We start from the raw sequence: 20,992 nt of genomic DNA, 5'->3' as shown, positions 1-20,992 counted from the left end.
ACCAACTCTCTTTATAATATACATAAATGATCTTTGTGATCATATCTCAAGTAACTGTGTTCTCTTTGCTGATGATGTCAAACTTTTCAACACCACTGACAATACATCCACAATTCAAAAGGACCTTGATCATCTAACTGCTTGGTCTAAAATTTGGCAACTACAAATCTCAACCAGTAAATGCTCAGTCCTGCATATTGGAAGAAAGAACCCAATCATAAAGTACATGCTTGATGGACATTACCTCACAGATGACCCCCACCCTGTCAAAGACCTTGGAGTTTTTATATCTAACAATCTAAGTGCCAAAGCCCACTGCAACTATATAGCAAAAAAGGCTCTAAAAGTTGTTAACTTAATTCTACATAGCTTCTTTTCCAACAACACCATGCTACTGACCAGAACATATAAAATATTTGCTAGGCCAATTCTTGATTACTGCTCTCCTGTCTGGATCCCATACCATATATCTGATATCAACATAGTTGAGCGTGTCCAAAGGTATTTTACAAGAAGAGTTCTCCACTCTTCCGAAACCAATAAAATACCTTATTCCACCAGACTTGATATCCTGGGTTTAGAAAACTTGGAACTTCGTCGCCTTCGACAGGACCTGGGTTTAGCTCATAAAATCATCCGTTGTAATGTCCTTCCTGTCAATGACTTTTTTAGTTTCAATAACAATATCACAAGATCTACCAACAGATTTAAACTCAATGTCAACCGCTCCAGTTTAGATTGCAGAAAACACGATTTCTGTAACAGAATTATATATGCTTGGAATGCATTACCTGACTCTGTGGTTTCTTCTCATAACCCCAAAAGTTTTACTCTAAATCTATCCACGGTTGACCTCACCACTTTCCTAAGAGGACTCTAAGGGGCGTGCATAAGAGCACAAACGTGCCTACCGTTCCTGTCCTATTGTTTCTTCCCCTATATATATGTGTGTTTATAGTACCTTGTTTCTCCTCATATATATGTTTATATATTATATAATCCTCTATGTTATACTTGTATATATTGTTACGATAAATAAATAAATAAATAAAAATAAATAAATAAATAAAAATGTTAATGATCCACTATTAGACAGTTATCAGGATTTAAAGTGTCCATTGAGTATTTGATTAGGAGGACAACTGTAACCATGAGACAACTGTAACTCAAGCAATGTCAGAATAGAATGCATCCCAGATCATTTGAAAGAGCTATTTCAACATTTCATGGTAATAGGTAGCTGGTTGGAAGAGTTGAAGTATGGGAGAAATGGCAAAAGACTTTTCGTTGGCAAAGGGTTTCATGGGCTTTCTTCACCCATCATCCTCTTCCCAATAGCTTCATCAGAATCCAGCACCTCGTTTTATACTTTTACTGTGTAATTCTTAAAAATAAACCCAGCTCTTGTACAGCTAAAGTTCCTGTTCTGGACTTGACTTTGAAGTGCCATAACTATGGATCTACAGATCACATTGAAGGAAGCTGATCAAAATGAATAAGGAACGGGAACTCTTAACTGCATTTGACACCAGATACAACAAGCAATAGTTTTGGCTTGGTTAGTTGTGGAGAAGTTTCTCCAGATTCAAAATATTTTCTGACACTTTAGACAAATATGTAGAGTGTATTTGGGTGACAAATTGATTGGGGTTTTTTCTGAGAATTCTTGCAAATGACTCATGTCAGAAACATTTTAAAACAAAATCTCCAAATGCAAAGTCTTTAATAAATTGAAGAAATGTGCCTTTGATCTACCCTAAATCCAAGGCTATTGGGGGTTAGACTATTCCACTTGTAGGGTCTCTACTGAATTCATGCAAGGGCATGAGAATATACTTCTGCTTTTTAAAGAACCATTGATTTGTTAACATGAGGTATTCTGACTTTTTATTCTGGAATTCTTGTAAACCACAGATATCCATTTTGATTATGCACTTGTATTGTACAAAATAAATTCCAATATTGACAATAACTCAGGAAATTTTAGACACTGCTAATGCATTTTGATGAAAAACTGTATTTGGTATGTTTTAATAGAATATGCCTCCATTTCACAACTTCAGAAAATCCAAAATCTTTTTTCAATAACTCAAATGGTATAAAAAAGTGATTACCAATAATATATTTAAACCTACTTAGATTTTACAGAAACAGAGTTCTGACTGCTCCAAATTTATAAAAGCTATTTTATTGAATACCTTCTCTGATCAATGAACAAATTGATAGAAAATTCATTATTATCATATTGTGAGGGTACTAAATGGTCCTAGAGCAGCAGCCCCCCCATCAAAAAAACCCTCTTTAGGTTTTTCCAAAAATTGCTTCCAGATTCTAATTTTTAATGGACAAAACAGGATCAATTATTAAATATATCAAAAACAATTAACTGTTTAATTAATATTAATATAATAACATAATATTAACTCACATCCGCTTTTGCCTGGCCCTCTTCACTTTTGCAATGCAATTCCAGTCTCTCACTCAACCTGTAGTTCTTGGCCTAAATATGTCGCCTACCTTTTTTCTCCACTTAGGGATCACCGCCCAGATGAAATGGCTTAGGTAATGCTTTTCCCAAATTATAAAGAACATAATGTTAACATAGTTAAAGAGCTTTCAGTGATCTTTTTTTTTAAAGCTTGAGCTGTACAAAAATATTTTTGGCATTCAGTTATATTCCTTTAGGGCTCAGTTCTCAGCATCCTCGCTCAGCTTGCAGTACACACCACCTGTGCGTTGGGAGGAGACCAAATAGAGGATATGTACTGCTTTAATGAAAGTGGTCCTTCTTCTGGCACACAATAACCCCCGTAGCATATTCTGCTTCTTTTCCAGATGGTCTTAGATCTGCAGTTTAGCACTAAATAGCCACATTTGGAACACACACAGATATAGCCTAATTGTCTCAAAATGGCATTTTTAAAAAGTGACTAAGGTGCTGTGATACAATGGGGAAATTTGAAAAGCCACAAGTAAAAGACATTTTTAATCTAAGAAGCCTCAGAGCAGACTGCAGAATGGAATGGGTGCCAAACTTAATCCGTTATTTTACTGTGGTCACAAACATTGCTGAATAAGCGCCAACTAAGCCAGCAGCAAAATTCCAGGAATAATGTGGCATCAAAGTCATTTTGTATTAGCAGCTTTCCATTACGCTCATCCAGCTTTGCATTAGCATGCGTTTCTTTCAAGGCTGCCAAAAACCTGTTAATGTGGCTGTGTTTTGCATTGGGCTAAATACTTGATATACGGCTCCATAGGAAAATATTATAATTTGTCTATTCCTTCCTACAAATAATTTTCAGTGTGTAATCCTCTGTAAACCAATAAAGTATAGGTAATTACATTTAGTGATCTGCTTGGACATCAGGAACTCCATTCCATTTTTGTGGCCTTTTTAGCAGCTCTATGCTTCAGAGGTAGGGGATATTAACTCCTAGAACTCTGCCACAAAAGCCATACTAAATTCAGTCTACCTTAGTCAGCAAGTGGAATATGTTATAAACATTTTCAGCTTTATAAGTTAACTATGTTGATTTTTGACCATTTATTTCAATATATGGAACAATTAAATCACAATGTCAAGGTTGCGAATAATGAACACAACCAATTCAGCACTCTGAGACTTTCAGCTTCTCCAAAGAACTGTTTTATTGAGTACATCATGTCGGCACTAATGAAAACGAAACCAGCTCTAAATATTTCCTGCGGTTTCAGTATAAAGAATAAATAATTCTTTCCCTCATGGTCACAGGTCACATTGTCCAATTAGGTGTTCTGGCATCTCCTTGGCAACTTTTCTCAGTATCTGGCCAGCACCTATTGAGATGACCTTGGCTCCCACAAGATGGTCTTCTGTTGTTGTCTTGCTGACATTCCAGACTTCTTCCCTTCCACTCTGTGGCAATCTAAGAAATGGAAAGATGGCTGCAGCAGGCCTGAACCGTTGAAGCTGATACACTAAACTAAGTGTAATGGAAGGAAACCTGTATCTGGATCTCCCTCAAACATTTAGACATCAGTATCTGTAGAGACTGAAGACTTTTTTTTAATTCCTTGGTTTTGATAAAATTGGTTTTTATCCCTTTAGTTTTCATCATTGGTTTACCAAGTATAGGCTTTCACATGAAAAGTTTTCCTTTTCATGTAATTTATCTCTATGTACAGTATTCCATTGCCATGAACCTGACCCTTGAAATTACAATTCAAATCAAAATATACATAAAAGGTTCCTGACCTTCATGTTCATACTTAGAATGTGGTAAATAAACAAGGTGAACTTAAACTGTTAGAACAGGAAGACAAATACAACTTAATAGGTATAACAGACTTGATGTGATGATTCTCGTGATTGGAATATAGCAACTTAAGGATGCTTAAAAAAAACAACAACCTGGAACAATAGAAAAGGAGAATTTGCATTTGTAAAAAAAGTATTTACATATCTTCTCAAAAATAAAAATGGTTTAAATACAGGTAGCCCTTAGCTTATGGCCACAACTGAGCTCAACATTCCTGTGATTAAGTGAAACATTTATTAAGTGAATTTTGCCCCGTTTTGTGACCTTTCTTGCCACATTTTTTAAGTGAATCACTGAAGTTGTTAAGTTGGTAACATGGTGGGAAGCGAATCTGGCTTCCCCATTGACTTTGCTCGTCAGAAGGTTGCAGAAGGGGATCATATGACCCAGGGACACTGCAACTGTCATAAGTATCAGTGGGTTGCCAAACATCCTGATTTTGATCACGGGACCATGGGGATACTGTAACGGTCGTAAGTGTGAAAAATGATCATGTCACTTTTTTCAGTGCTTTCATAACTTTGAATGGAGACTAAATGAACTATTGTAAATTGAGGTCTACTTGTGTTAGGGAGCATTAGGATTAAATGCTACCAAGTGACCAGAGCATTCATTGGATGATTTCAGCCTAATTAATGTCATATGGTGGTATTTGTAGGGATACAATTAGATAAGATTCCTATCCAATCTATTCTGAAATCTCTGAGAAAAGGTGGAATAAATGCCATAAAAAATAAACAAAGGAAGAACACAATAGATCAGAAGGTATGATCAATGATTTGCCTGCCAAAAGAAATCCAACAGAAATGCTACAAACCAGGGAAAGTTTGAAAAAAAAACTTCCACTGATCCAGTAGTAGGTTTCACTTATCTTCACTACCTGTTTGGAACTGTGAGCATGTGCACGTGCACGCTTGTGCACAGTGCTTCTGTGCATGCGCAGAGTATCCATGATTGCATCTGGGTGGGTGGGTGGGGCCTCCCGCCACCACCGCTACCAATTCGCCTGAACTGGAATGAACCACTAGAAACCTACCACTGCATTGATCCTGTAAGAACTTCCTTAACTCTAGAATTCATACATAGAGTTAAGAATAGAATTATATACATATTTTAAACTTAAGTCATAATCTGCATGCATGTATCTATTTGGTTTGTCTGAGGCTGAAACTAGGAATTTGGAAAAAATGAGTAGAACATTAGCCCTGATAGCCTGCCTTATCAACAAAACTGGAGGAAGGAGGAAGAAATTGTTCAGAATGGGATGGAAGGAAATTAGCTAACTGTAAATTGTTCTTGCAAAGCTATATTTTATCAGAAGCTTGTACAAAAGAAAAAGGAAATACGGATGCTTTTTCAGTCAAATTCTCTTAACTTGCCCACATAACAGAATTCCTATTTATTTTGAATGAGTATATAAAGTATAAGAACCATAACAATTGTACACTAAATTGTGAAAGGAATTTGCTAAATGAATGTTTTAATATTATCTAGTCCAAATTGTGGAAAACAGAATAAAATGAAAATTAATGGGAAGGGAAGGGAGTGCTAAAAGAAGTGTCATCGGGGATACACAGAGAGCGTCCAAGAACTGATAGGCACTGGGCAAGATCACATGGGTTCCAGATTTTATGTAGACCATGTTTAATCAGAATATATGAGCAGTTTCAGTTTTCACCAGCTTCAGCATTACTAGTATTTATATTTTTAGTGAATAATTTCCTACCTAAAAAGAAGTCTTTTTCTCTAGACCTTTCTTTGTTCTCAAAACTAAAGAAGCTACATAAAATAAGATGTGCCTAAAATATGTGTGTTTCAAACATATGTCCCTAGATTTCTTATTTTGGGAAATATTCTACTTATCATTCTATGAATAAAGGACTTATTGAATAAATTGGTATGGTGCCATGCACTGTCAAACTGAAAAAAATGATATGTGACTCCCTGGTTAATTCTCTGGTAGGCAAATATTTATTCTTCTTTCTTTCTCAATTCCTTGGTGGCTCAGTGATAAAGACACTGGGACTGTAGGCTGGACCCAAGTGCCATGTGACAGGGTGAGTTCCTATCCTTGCTCCAACTCCTCCAATCTAGCAGTTCTAAAGTATGCAAATGACAGTAGATTAATAGGTACCACTTTAGTGTGTAGGTAACCTTGCTGGCCACATGACCATGGAAATGTCTTCAGACAGTGCTGGCTGAATGACCTTGAAATAATGACCTTGGAGATGAGCACCATCTTGTATAGTCAGCAATGACTAGCAGAGTAAAAAGTGCAGGGACTCCTTTACTTTTTAAAAAACTTCTTCAGTCAGTCACACACTCGCATGCCAATGGTTGAGGTAAGACCTGGTGACCTGTCTTTTCTTTGCTAAGAAAATTTTATGGAAAGGCTGTCAAACTAATCAGATAAGGTACCCAATGGTAGAACCCTCAGGCTAGAAGGTACCCAATAAGCTACTTGGGGGAAAGCAAGGCTCTGCCGTGAGTAGTCGAGGCATTAATGAAGTGCCTAGGGCAAACCCAGCAGGCATCTTAGCTGCTGATGCTGACATTGGTGAAATCAAGGGTCTGTGCTGCTTGAAGGCACATTGGATAGCAACATGGAATGAGCCATGGTAAATTTCATATCATTAAACAGGAGAGGCCAGGTTGAAAATTGACTTCCTTGACATCGATGAGCTAGATTGGATGGATAATAGCTAATTCTAGTCTGAGTGATTCGTTATTCCTTGGGACATGACACCAAGAAAACAAATGGAGTAGCATTTACCAAAGCAAGAAAATTGTCTACACAATTAAACGTTTCTCAATGGTTAATGATTGTATTATGATTATCCAAATCTGTGCCAAGTCCCTCAAGATCACAGTTGTCCAACCCTACAACTACCTGTAAAAGAAGAGAGACTGAAAGAACCAAAATTTTTAACTGGGCAGAGAGAACTAGAAGAACTAAAATTCTACTATTCAAGAATCAAAAAAGCTGACACATACAGTACAAGTTTACTTTTCTTCCAGAAGATAAGTCATGGAGTAATGGATTCAGGTAGGAAGGCTTAATGAATAGTGAAGGATTCAGTTTGTTCAAGTAGGGGCTGGACAGCCCTCTGCCTATTTAGAAGAAGTAGCTGGACTTTAAGTGGCCCCCTCCAGCAGTATAATTCTGAAATTTACTCCTACCGAATATAAATTGTATAGATTTGCCTTCAGTGTCTCTTGAGCATCTTTCATTTTGGGAGGATGATGCTTATATGTGCGCACCCACATCTGGTACCTTAAACAGAGCTGTTACCAAGGTTTCATTTCTTTCTGTTTTTAACTACAAGGATCAAAATCATTTCCCCATATATCTGGGGAGATTATATCTGCTCCAAGGTTGATATCAAGATCAACAGAAGTTTTATGATAGTGGTGCAACAATCTTCAGAGTAGACCTGTGTGCATTTCTTAATACTAGAGTATTTCTTCAAGAACCCATGTCAAATGGTCATAATCTTAATCATTATAATATTTTATTGCTTTCATTGTCTGAAAAACATTCTTAAAGTTCAGTATTTTTAGCTACTTTTATTTTTGAATATAATCCCACACTTAAAGGGATTCATACCCTCACACTCATAATGTTGGCTCAGCACATAGGCGTTGGGGGGAAAGGAAAAAGAAAAAAGAAAACATTCTTTAAGTAGTTTTTCTTTTCAGTATTGAGCTTTGTTAATGTTGCAGGCACTGTTAGAACAAGAAATCTGAAAGGTTTCCCAAGAGATTTTTTTGCACTCTGTGTGCCAGTTCTGATAACGTCAATATTATTGTATGGAATTAGTAAAAGATGATGAAAAGTGACTTGAACAAATGCCATATGCACACAACCACACTCATAACCACACACACACACACACAAACACACACACACACACACACACACACACACACACAGACTTATACTTAAAAGACTTATAATATTATACTACAAAAGTTCATATCCAATCACTTTGGTTCAGGATTGCTAAGAATTTTCTTCAACAGAATGCTATGAACAGAGAGAGAGAGAGAGAGAGAGAGGGAGGGAGGGAGAGAGAGGGAGGTGATAGAACAATACACATGTTTTATCTAAATAACCCATCTTGCTTGGTTTTATATGTTTGCGTTTCCAGTCAAATTTACTATTCATCTAACAAATGACTGAAAGTCTGCCAAAACAGCATATGCAATACAACAAGACCTAAACCCATTTCTTATCTTGTAAGTAATGGTAAATCAAGGCACACCAGTGAATCCTGCTTCTTATTTCTACATTTTCTATGTCTAAGTCTGATTTATAACTTTTTCTCTTTCCTGCACTGGCACAAATGTTCATATAGCATTTTAAAAACTTTCCTGCCTCTTCTTAGGAATAGATCAGCCCATTTCTAGTCTACCTGTAGCCATTTAAGATGCCTTCATACCCAAACCAACTGTAACCAATTTTCACATGAAGGAGAATCTTTTTAAATACTCTTATATATTTAAATATACATGGATCTAAGCATCTATTACCCCCACCCCCCACTCCTCCCCCACACTTTTTTAATGCATATTCTGGTAAAGATTGTGAGCCAAGAGCTGCACTGCAAATTTCTAAGAAGAAAATGGGAAATATAATTACGTTCCAATTCACACATTAGTCTACGACAGGCAGATTATATTCATGTGCATCAAAATTCATGAAGATCAATTTGGCAGGCATCCCTTTCTCTCTCTGCGCTGTTTGGGGGGGGGAAAAAATAGAAATAGCCTTACTTTGGCATGCCATTATAAATATTCCATACTGTGCTGACTTGAAAGTAAATGAACATTGTTTCTTCAGTCCAGGGTTTGAGATATAAGCAGGACATAAAAAGAATCTTTCAGAAATGACTAACATTTGAGGCTAATTCGAGCAGAGAAATAATTTCACGTAGATGCAAAGATTTAGAATTGCTGACATTGGAAACAATTATGAATGCTGGTACTTGTATAATTCTCCTCATCTCCCCTTCTTTTTCCAAAAGACTGTTATATTATAAATTTTTAATTTAACCAATATGCATGGCTGTTAGAAGCACTTACTTTGCGTTTCAAGACAGAATATGACTATGGAATTATGGATTTGTCTAACTCCACATTTGTCCATAACTAACAGCAAATTATCCAGGAAAATGAGTTGATAAGTATTATAATACCTACATAAATTTGGGTACTTTCATTGCTGATTTGCAGTAAACTGGTGAAGTGTGAGGGTTCAACAGTATGTTCTCTTGTATTATATTACCCTCCCTCAAAGCCTTTTATTATCTCTTTTAGCTGAGACAAAAGACAGATGTGCATTCCCTTTTGCCATCTGCTTTGTTGTAGCAACTTACAACCAAAAAGAAAAGTGGAACAGTTGTTTATACTGACCTCTGTCAGGCTCTTAGAATGTTTAGTTTAATAGAAAATCCTTGCAAAATTGATAGATTTATTCTGGGGACCTTTGCTGGTCTGCCTATAATTAAATATGGTTCCTTCTAAATTTGCCATTTTAGGAACAGACCCTACAATCACATGTATTTCCTCTTAGCACTAAGTTGCCTCTAAAGTTTAGTGATATGTAAATTTGACACCCACCCACACTAAGCAGTGTGCACACTAACCCTAAGCCGGGAGTTGGACTAGAAGACCTCCAAGGTCCCTTCCAACTCTATTATTCTATGTTCTAACTGTTTAGGGTTTCCTGCCTAAGCAGGGAGTTGGACTAGAAGACCTCCAAGGTCCCTTCCAACTCTATTATTCTATCACCTTTGAATCCAGGTGAATATCTAGGAGAGAACATAGAACTAAGGAGAAATTTCCTGACAGTTATTAATCAGTGGAACAACTTGCCTTCAGAAGTTGTGAATTTTCCAACACTGGAGGCTTTTAAGAAGAGAATGGACAACCCTTTATCTGAAATGGTGTAGGGTCTCCTGCTTGAGCAGGGGGTTGGACTAGAAGATCTCCCAGGGTCCCTTTCAACTCTATTATTCTATGATCTAAATGTTTAAGGTCTCCTGCCTAAGCAGGGAGTTGGACTAGAAGACCTCCAAGGTCCCTTCCAATTCTGTTATTCTTCTTTTCTGTCACAAATCTTTTTGGTTGATCCCAAGTTACATCTTGACCCCTAGTAGCGTTAACCATTTTTAATCAAGGCAAATAAGATGTTTGTCTGCAGTTTCATTCATAAATATATCAAAGGAAATAATCCAGCCCACATTCTTACCCAACTATTTTTTTTGGGGGGGGGGATATCAACCTATTTACACATGAATTCTTTCCCTAATTAGTTCTACGGAAAAAAAGTGCTTCTATGGATTTTGTAACTATTATTATTAAAATGAGGGGAAAATGCTTTTTAAATTTCTTTTAGTGTAGTTTGGAGATGTCCAGACTCGGCAACTTTAAGACTTGTGGACTCCCAGAATTCCTCAGCCAGCCATGGGAATTGAAGTCCATAAATTGAAGTACACAAGTCTTAAAATTGCCAAGGTTGGATACTCCTAGTATAGAAGTACTGTGAAATTAGTCTAGGTAGGACTGAGTTTTTGCCTTTATCTTCCATATGAAGGTTCTAATAATACTGTCAGGTCTCTTTTTTTACAGTTCAATCATCTGTCCTGTCATCTTTAGCCTCCTTTGCTTCTCATATGCCAATTAAAATAAAAAGGAATGATATCTAGGAGAAAGGCCTCCTTTTTAGAGGGAATGTGGATAATCTAACAAACAACAAAACCCTCAGTATTAATACACTTCACTACCTCACAACACTTAAACCACCCCAAAAGAAACTTGAAATAAATCCCAATGTATTGTAAGAAAGAGGAAGGAAAATACAAACTTATCTCATAGGAGAAGATTTCAGCACAGGATTAATTTTGTTAAAATACCTGACCATCTGCCAACCCCATGCTGAAGTCAGATGGGTTCCTGAGGTATTGGCCTCCAGATGAAATAAATCATAAACTTGGAAAATGTCAGTCTTGGAGAGTGACCCACTACGTTGCTTTTACGTTTAGCTTTCCCACAGACTGCTCAACCTTCCCTGAAAGTAGATTGCATTTGTTCTGTAAGCACTTGGAGCCTCCAAAGTCTCACCAAGGACATTCAGTGTAGAATCATCTCAACAATGTAGTTTCTGGTATGCAAAAGCTTCACAGGAATTTATGATATCCAATTTTAAAAGGAACTGTAGCTATTATTAACGTGATAGCGTTTCCAAGGATAAAACTCTCTTTAGAGAGTTTTAAAGGAAAGCACATTTGTAATTAATGGTTTGTTTGTACTACATTTTCCTGCTTTAAATATATTTCACCAAATATAACCTTGGTGAATATATATAACCTTTTCTCAGCTTCTGTTTGGCTCTTCCTGAGTACAGAAAGTCCCAGCCATTAGGTATAAGGTGCCTAAAAGCTTTCTGTTTTCTAAAGCCCTTAGAACCCCACCACAATTGCATCCCACAAATTTGACTACAGATTGCCAATTTGGAGCAATACAAATATCGTTGTTGAGGGAATTGAAAATTATGTCTAATATATGGTGAGTTTTATATTTGAGACAGTAAGAAAGAAAAAGGATTAAAGACTGGCCTGGCTCTTCTAGTCATGTAAGCAGTGGTGGGATTCAGTTAGTTCAGGCCAGTTCAAGTTGTTAAATTGCTGAATGGCCCCGCTCCTTCCCACCCTACCCATTCCAGGAGTTCCCACACACCCTGTTTTGGCTCCCAGGTAAGTGCAGGGAGGCTTACTAGGTCAAAAATGGGATGCGGGGGGCATGCTCCCAGGGAGGCCTACTAGGCAATTTTTGCTCCCAGGGAGGCCTCCTAGGCCCAAAATGGGGCACGGGGTGGAATGTTCACCCCCTGTGGTCTGTTTTTGCTCCCAGGGGGATGCAGGAGGCTGAGTGCTGCCTATGACACCTCCTGTCCATGCCCACTATGCCCACGCCCACCCATTCGGTCATTAGGGCCGAGAACCAGTTGTTAAATTATTTGAAGCCCACCATTTCATGTAAGAATACGGCTGTCATATTTTCTCTGCCCTGCCCTGTATGATTTTAGATGGGAAAAGGTAAATTGTTATTCAGAAATGGGGGGGGAGGGTCAAAAGTTAAGATGTTGCTCCCTGCCCAATTAAAGTGCAGATCCATGTTCACCTTTCTTATTCACCACCCTGTCCAGCCCTATGATACCCTTGTTGCTATTGGCAGATTGTATTTAGCAACACATCAATTTAACAAGGTAGGAAGAAGAGGTGTATTTCTTCGGATATCAAAACCTCCTCCAACACAGTTATCCTTATTAGGTGGCTAAAAAAAATTTGTTAAGTAACTGTGTCTTAGAATTGTTTAAACTATTGCAAATCAATTACAAAAAATGCCAGGTTTCAAACAGATTAACATTCCATTTGGATCATAACTGTCTCCTAACATGGAATACGGAACGACATTGGGCTTTTACTTATCCTTGTTTGACATCTACGTATTCTTTGCCTGCAATTTATATGGAGGCAACATATTATAAACCCATGTGAAAAATTTATTTGACCGATTCAGATAAACATACATTCAACATTTATTTCCATTTTCTGATGTTTCTACAATATAGCTCTTTTTCCTTTGCTGCTAGTTCAATAGTATAAGAAATTCTAATTTTATTCTGTTGGTATATAAATGTGCCATTTCATAGAAGTTGCCATTTTTCTTTGTTGTAACTTCTTTTTCTCTGTTTTAGCCTGAGGCTCTGCTTTTTATTTGATCAGTACAGTTTATATCATATTCCAGGCACCATTTTTTTTCCCAAGAGAAAAAAGGGATTTCAGATTTGCTATTCATGATTCCTAAGGCAAACTGAAAGGGCACCGACTGAATTAATGTTACCTTTACTGTTTTCAGGGCTTATAGGTTTTATTTCTATTAGCTTAGAGGTATTCATTCTATCTTAATATAGTCCTAGCTGTTCTGATTGGCATTTTTTTCACACAAGAGTATAGCTTCCACTAAGCATAAAATTACTGAAGCTTGATTATTAAGTAACCTAAAAAATAATTAGTTTAAATAGCTGACAAAGAGAACAATAACATATGCCAACTTTCCCTATAGTGAGTACAAATGCTTAGCTTAAGTGAAATAAGGGATGTGAGTTCTGTTTACCATGATATGCAATCATTATTTATGTAATAGCATAAGTTATGCAAGCAAGTGTTTGGGACTCTGTTTTAAGAGTGCCTCCTTCACAGAGGAGTTAGTAACCGAGAATTATTTAGAGGTATTATAAATAATTACACATCCATTCATGCATTTAACTTATTAAATTATTTATGTGAAGATTGATCATAAGAATGATTGTTGAGAGTCTGATCTTTCCAGTCCATTTTCATACTATTTACATATGAGTATGCTTGTTTTTCTGGTCCCTCGTATGTGTGAGAGGACAGCATACGATTTGTTGAAACAATCCCTTATGTTGTCTCATTCAGCTTTTAAAACTAAATAATTACTTTTATTAAGACTATACTATTCAGTTGGTAGGAATGTTTAGTCTAATTAAAAGTATTCCTAAGGAGCTTAGATGACTGCTATGTAGCAGAAAGAACTGTTACTATTATTCTTGTGGTGATGCAGAACAGAAGCAGCTTGTAAATTCTTAGGGGTAGCCCTTATGTCTAAAGCTCTTGGTTTCCAGACATGATGGCAGAGAAATGAAAAAACCCTATGCCAGGGACCAGAGATGGTATTCTGTAGAACTGGTAGCGGAAATTTTGAGTAGTTCGGACTCAACCAGTAAATACCACCTCTGACTGGCCCTGCCCCTATCTATTCTCTGCCTCCCAAGTCCCAGCTGATCAGGAGGAAATGGGGATTTTGCAGTAACTTTCCCCTGGAGTGGGGAAGGAATGGAGATTTTACAGTATCCTTCCCCTGCCATGCCCACCAGGCCACGCCCACCAGGCCACACCCACAGAACCGGTAGTAAAAAAAATTGAATCCCACCACTGCCAGGGACCATATCCAACAGAACGTAGGAAGCCGAGAGTTCAAAATTTCCTCTCTCTTCCCAGCAGATTCAAAGCAATTCAATTCAAAATCCCATGGAATTCAGTCGGTTTGATCCCAAGCTAAGTATATGTATGAATAATGCCTAAAAATGCTGTCTTAGAAGCATACACTTGACTTCCCTTTGAAGTAGAAATCTGTAGAACTGCAGCAACTTCATGTGATGATCACATAAATAATCTGAAGATAAAACAGCCTCCATAACAGAAAAATGACTAAATTGGGAGGTTATTCTGGCAAAGCAGAAGATGGAAGAGAGGCAGGGGGCCTGCAGGCGAGAGGATCAGTGATGGGATTCAGCTGGTTCTCTCCGGATCAGGCGAACCAGTAGCGGCGACTGTGGGAGGCTCTGCCCACCTGCCCTGACGTAATGTGCATGCACTGTGCATGCACAGAAGGCCGTGTGCATGTGCAGACCGGTAGGGAAGGGAAGGGAAGGGAATCACACCACTGGAGAGGATGGTAAAGGTAGAAAATAGATTTGGATGTCCCTTGGAAATACAGAATAGAAGTCTAAGCAAAAGAACCCTCATATTCATCTTATTTCATTTTCATGTTATTATATGTATGTGACAACATACACATGTTCACGGATTTAAACAATAAATTTATATTTATATTTTTTTTCTGAACAATTCAGGCTTAATTCATTGTAACTGAGAATTACTTATAGGGATTAATCCTCAAAGGTCAGAGTAACCTTACATATATTTCCAGACGATTTCCTATCCAAGACACTTAGTAGATCAAAATCTACTTAGTTAAAACAGGATAGTTCATCATATAATACTGCACCATGCCCTGAGATGCCAAAGTAGACTTGTTAATCCTACTTATTCCAAGAATCAATATTTTCATGAAGCTGTTTGTCAGAACAGATGACATCCCCAGTTTGAAATATGTACAATGCACAGAAAGGTTTCACCTGTTTTATCATTATTTTGTTATTTGTTCATCTTTTAATGAAGAATAAATCAGGAAATGTAAATTATTTTTCCATACAGATTTAACATACTTTTGCCTGTGAAGCCTATTTTGATTATGCATTTATTTATATGTTTATTTAGTTATTTGACATCCTATTTGATTTTAGAAAGCTTTTGCTTTCTAAAGCCCTATATAAAGGATCCTAATTTTTTCTTAGTAACAGAAGTTCTGTGTAGTAATTTGAGCTGAGATAGAATGACTTGACTTAAGGCAATTGTGAACTCCCAGGAACTGGGCAAGCCAATATTTAAGTCTACCCCCTTAATCATTACACTGTCATTATTTCCTAAATCCGGTGAATAACTTGAGAATCTACATAGCTTGCACTCCTTAACACTTAGAAATTATCGGCTCGCAAATGTGAGCGTGCGCGCTCCTCCTCCAGGCATGCACAGAGCCTTCTGCACATGTGTAGAGGGTCAAAAACAGGACGTGATGATGTCCGGGCGGGTGGGTGGAGCCTCCCACCGGATAGCACAACCCAGATAGATCGGGCGGAATTTCACCACTGATTTGGATATATACTACAATACATGATTTTAGCCGAACAAGAAAATATTTATTAAGAATGTATTTGCAGCATAGATCTCATCCTTGGAATCCATCAAAGGTTTATTCCTTGTTATTATTCCATGTTATTATTACCCCATCAAAGACGAAAATGCCTTTGTGAGCCTGGCCTTTGCTGACAACATGGATTGCTAAAGTAATAAGGGCAACCTGTGGTTTTCTCCTAGGAGCTCCAGTGTGATAGAGTCAGCATCCTATTCCTTGCTGTTGGTCACTGGCGTTCTATTGAATATCAATTGACAAAGCTGCAAAAATGCTGACTGCTTTGCCTTTGACATTACAAAATGTAAAGCCCCACTTTGGGATGCACTTACAAACCTAGCAGAAAATGCTGGGGCAGCCAAAATATTGCTACATAATTGGATTCTTGTGGTGTTAAGGGACGTTTCTTGCTACATCAAAGCAAGTAGCTCATAATAACAAGAAGTTTTATTTTTATACTGAAACCTTTCTCACTCCTATCTTAAAAGCACTGAAAATACTGCCTGCATCGTGTGCCTTAATTTTTTTTTTTTAGTACTGCTTTATTTAGATGGAGGACCTTTTATCCGAGTACTTCTTTACTCTTGACAGATCATCAGTTGTGATGGAGGTATCAATAATTTATCTGTATACATCTCTGTGTTGGGAAGAGACTAGTAACTGGAGCTGAAGTATATCTTGCATTACTTTATGTTTAATAAAGCTTTTGTAGGTAATTCCTTCAAGGCAAGCTGGCACGGAGCTGCTTTTCCTTTGAGACAAAGAGGGTGAGTGTGTGTGAGATTTTGTTAAATTAGACCTTTGCACTATCCCTATCTATTTCACATAAAACCCCATCTTTACTTATTACTTTGCACTGCCAGTGAAGGAATGCATCCTTTTCTATCTCTACGCGGACTGATTAGCATCTGAATTGACACAGTCTTGTGGTTCAGTAGAGATGGTGGGAATTGAAATCCAATGTAGGCAGTAAAATTTGGTAAAATGATTATTATTACCTCATTTGCCTTCAAAAGTATAATACTTTAAAACGAGTGAGCAACAAGAAAAGCATAAGAGCATAAGAACACCAGTGTGTCTACTATCCCCGTCCTAATATATATATATATATATATATATATATATATATATATATATATATATATATATATATATATATATATATATATATATAAATCTAATTCGTACTTGACAAATAAATAAATAAACAAGTTATCAAGTTTATCTCTTTGGTCTCGACATATCTTAGAACAGGAGTCTCAACCTTAGTCCTTTAAGACTTGTGGACTTCAACTCCCAGAGTTCCTCAGCCAGCTGAGGAACTCTGGGAGTTGAAGTCCACAAGTCTTAAAGGGACCAAGGTTGGAGACCCCTGTCTTAGAATATGATTCGGTAATGGGAGAATAGGGCTCATCTAAGAGGAAATAAAAATATTAATCGATAAAATAAATGTTAGTTAGTGGAACTTGCCAAACTAGATACCTTGTGGTTTGGGGGGAAAGAATGGATGCTCTGCACATTTAAAAAAAATGAAGGCAAGCTCAGTGGACTTTCAGTAAGTCACTATCATTGTAATTTTGGAAGCATCATTCTTAAAGGCTTTTGAGTGTTTAATCTGTTCGTATAAACTTTTCACAGCTGCTTTCCATGTGTACATGTTGTAAACAAATAAACAGAACATACACACTGGGGAAAAATATTCTTCAGCATTTCTTGTCCTAAAGCTATGTTATGCATAAAATACCAATTTATTCTGGAGTCACAGAGACAGTATTTTAGCAGTAACATTAGAAATAAATAGCAAAATGCATATTTTTTGATTCAGAAGATGCCCCAGAATAAGTATCACAGTTAACACACTGAATCTATTTATTCTGAAGAGAACAACTGAGATTATATACTGTAGCGTAATTCAGTCAGGCTAATAAAAACTTGCTTGCATATGGCATTAGGTACTGTAGCATTTATCATGTTTCATAGCAGCGGGAGATAATTTACCTTCTCTTCCTCCCTCACTTCAATTCCTAACTTTTCCAACAAATTTTGCAGTTGTTTTTCTGTAATAAAATGATTATACCAGGTCTTTAGTTTATCGCTTATCTTTTTAGTACTGTTGCAAGCTGATTTATATTATATATTTATATATAATTGTTTAATATTTAAACAATTAGAAAAAGTATGCAAATAAATTCTGTGATGAAATCTACCTTGTAATTTTTCTATTTTCTTGCCCTGTAAGAAGTGTTATGGTTTTATCTTGTTCTCAGACAGTTTCTTCTTAGTAGTATTTTTAAATTTACATTTTGATGGGAAAAAATCCCGTGTCACAAGGTTTTGAGATGAAAGTAGCCATTGCTTGTTTATTAGTAATGTGCACAACAAATATGAGTCAGTGCACATTTGAAATATAGGATTGTTTATTGTATATTGTCTTTTCCCTATATGCTTACTCTAATTTTTGTTAACTTGTTCAGCATCTATTCCAATTTTTTTTCTATATCTGAACTTAATTCTAAGTCCACTACATTATTTCCCTTATACCTCCAAGTGGCTCTAACCAGCTCACGGCTTAATCATTTTGGCATTATCGTTTCTTTTGCATTTTTCTTTCCCCTTTATCTAGCAATATATGGTTCATTCAGCTCTGTTTATCTCCTCTTCTATAGCCTCAATTTAGGTCCCTGCCTTATCCTAGCAATTAATTCTTTCTTACCTATGATTTTATTTACTTAGTCTATCTATCTCTGCTTTATTGTTAGTTAGACCCAGACCTATCAGACTCTCTCCCTCCCTCTCTCTCTCTCTCTCTCCCTCCCAGGGGTGAAATCCAGCAGGTTCTGACAGGTTCTGGAGAACCAGTAGTGTAAATTTTGAGCAGTTTGGAGAACCAGCAAATACCTTTGGCTGGCCCCAGAGTGGGGTGAGAATGGAGATCTTGTGATATCCTTCCCCCAGGAGTGGGGAGGGAATGAGGATTTTGCAGTATCCTTCCCCTCCCACACCCACCAAGTCATGCCCACCATGCCACACCATGCTCACCAAGCCACGCCCAGAGAACCGGTAGAAATAAAAATTGGATTTCACCTCCCCCTTCTTCCCTCCCTCCCTCCCTCTCTCTCTCATCACTACTGGAGTTCTTAGTAGTTATCAAGGTAGCTATTCTGGAAACAATCTTTGATGCTGTTTTCCCTTAACCATATCTTATATCTGATCCTTGACTTCTTAGCACTCTATGAGAGAAGAAAAAGGGAATACTAGCTTTTTCTCTCTTCTCTTTTCAATATTGTTCTCCCATGTTGGGACATAGTGTGTCCCTGGTAGCTTCAGACTTCCCCATGGACCCCCTTCAAGATCATCTCTGCCCTTTCCCAGGACTAACACACCAAGGGTTTTTTTTATTTATTTATTTACATTTATATCCCTCCCTTCTCCGAAGACTCAGGGCGGCTTACAGTGTATAAGGCAATAGTCTCATTCTATTTGTATATTTACAAAGTCAACTTATTGCCCCCCCAACAATCTGGGTCCTCATTTTACCTACCTTATAAAGGATGGAAGGCTGAGTCAACCTCGGGCCGGGCTTGAACCTGCAGTAATTGCAGGCTGCTGTGTTCTAATAACAGGCTTCTAACAGCCTGAGCTATCACGTCCCTTAAGTTAATTTGAGATCTTCAGAAGATCCATTTGGGATGCCAACTTTTAGTGTTCCACCATCTCTTTACTCCTTCAGATGGCTAACTTCCTACTCCTCCCTTCATTATTTGTTTTCTTACATTTGTAATAGCTCCCCAACTCTGATACATTCTTTCTTCTTCTTTATTTATTTATAAAATTTAAACCTTCTTAAATATATAATGCTGGGTGGTTCACAGGCCAGTTTGCTCATGTGCATAAACAATCTAAAATCCCTTAAACAAAGCAAAACAAAATCTAAAATACTCAAGTACAAAAACTAAGGCAACATATATAAAAATCACATCCTGGATCTGGGAGAAAAGCCAGGTCATCTGGTAGGCTAAGATAGTTTCTCCCAACCGGGAGATGGGAAGGAGGCTGAAACACTTTCCTAGGGCAGGTCCTGCCATGGAGAAAGCACATCTCCTATGTCCCACAAAATGTAGCATCTCAAGATTGGCATGCAGTGTTCAATTTTTTTAATATTAAAAATATCTCTTAAAATCTTTACCTGAAACCACTTAGAAGTTCAGAAGCTGCCTTGGTCCAAATTAAAGAATAGAATAGAATAGAATAGAATAGAATAGAATAGAATAGAATAGAATAGAATAGAATAGAATAGAATAGAATATCAGAATTGGAAGGGACTTTGGAGGTCTTCTAGTCTAATCTCTTGAATTCAGACAAATGGTTGTCCAATCTCTTCTTAAAAACTTCCAGTGCTGGAGCATTACAACTTCTGAAGGCAAATTGTTCCACTGATTAACTGTCAGGAAATTTCTCCTTAGTTCTAGGTTCCTTCTCTCCTTGATTAGTTTCCATCCATTGCTTCTTTTCATGCCTTCAGGTGCTTTGGAGAATAGCTTGATTCCCTTTTCTTTGTGGCAACCCTTAAGATATTGGAACACTGTGATCATGTCACACCTAGTCCTTCTTTTCATTAAACAAGACATACCCAATTCCAGTAACCATTCTTTATATGTTTAAACAATTTGGTTTCAGAAAAAATTATCCTGTAATCTACAACTGCAAAAACAGATGGACTACAAATCTCGATCAGTGCAAAGCAATAGACGCAATTTACATAAACTTCTGTAAAGCTTTGATTCAGTGGTACATGACAAACTACTTCTAAAACTAAAATCCTATGGCATCTCCGGACCCCTACATAATTGAATAGCTGCATTCCTGTCAAACAGAGAACAAGTGGTCAAAATAGGGAGCACCCTATCAAATCCTGCACCTGTAAATAGCGGTGTCCCCCAGGGCAGTGTTCTAGGACCAACATTCTTCATACTATACATAAACAACCTTTGCAATCATATTATAAGCAACTGTGTTCTCTTCGCCGATGATGTAAAAATATTTTACACCACTAACAATGCTGCTACCCT

Source organism: Ahaetulla prasina, chromosome 2 (assembly GCF_028640845.1).
Source record: "Ahaetulla prasina isolate Xishuangbanna chromosome 2, ASM2864084v1, whole genome shotgun sequence".
NCBI lineage: Eukaryota > Metazoa > Chordata > Lepidosauria > Squamata > Colubridae > Ahaetulla > Ahaetulla prasina.
The sequence above is the reverse complement of the archived record's forward strand: the minus strand, read 5'-3'. Positions refer to the sequence as shown.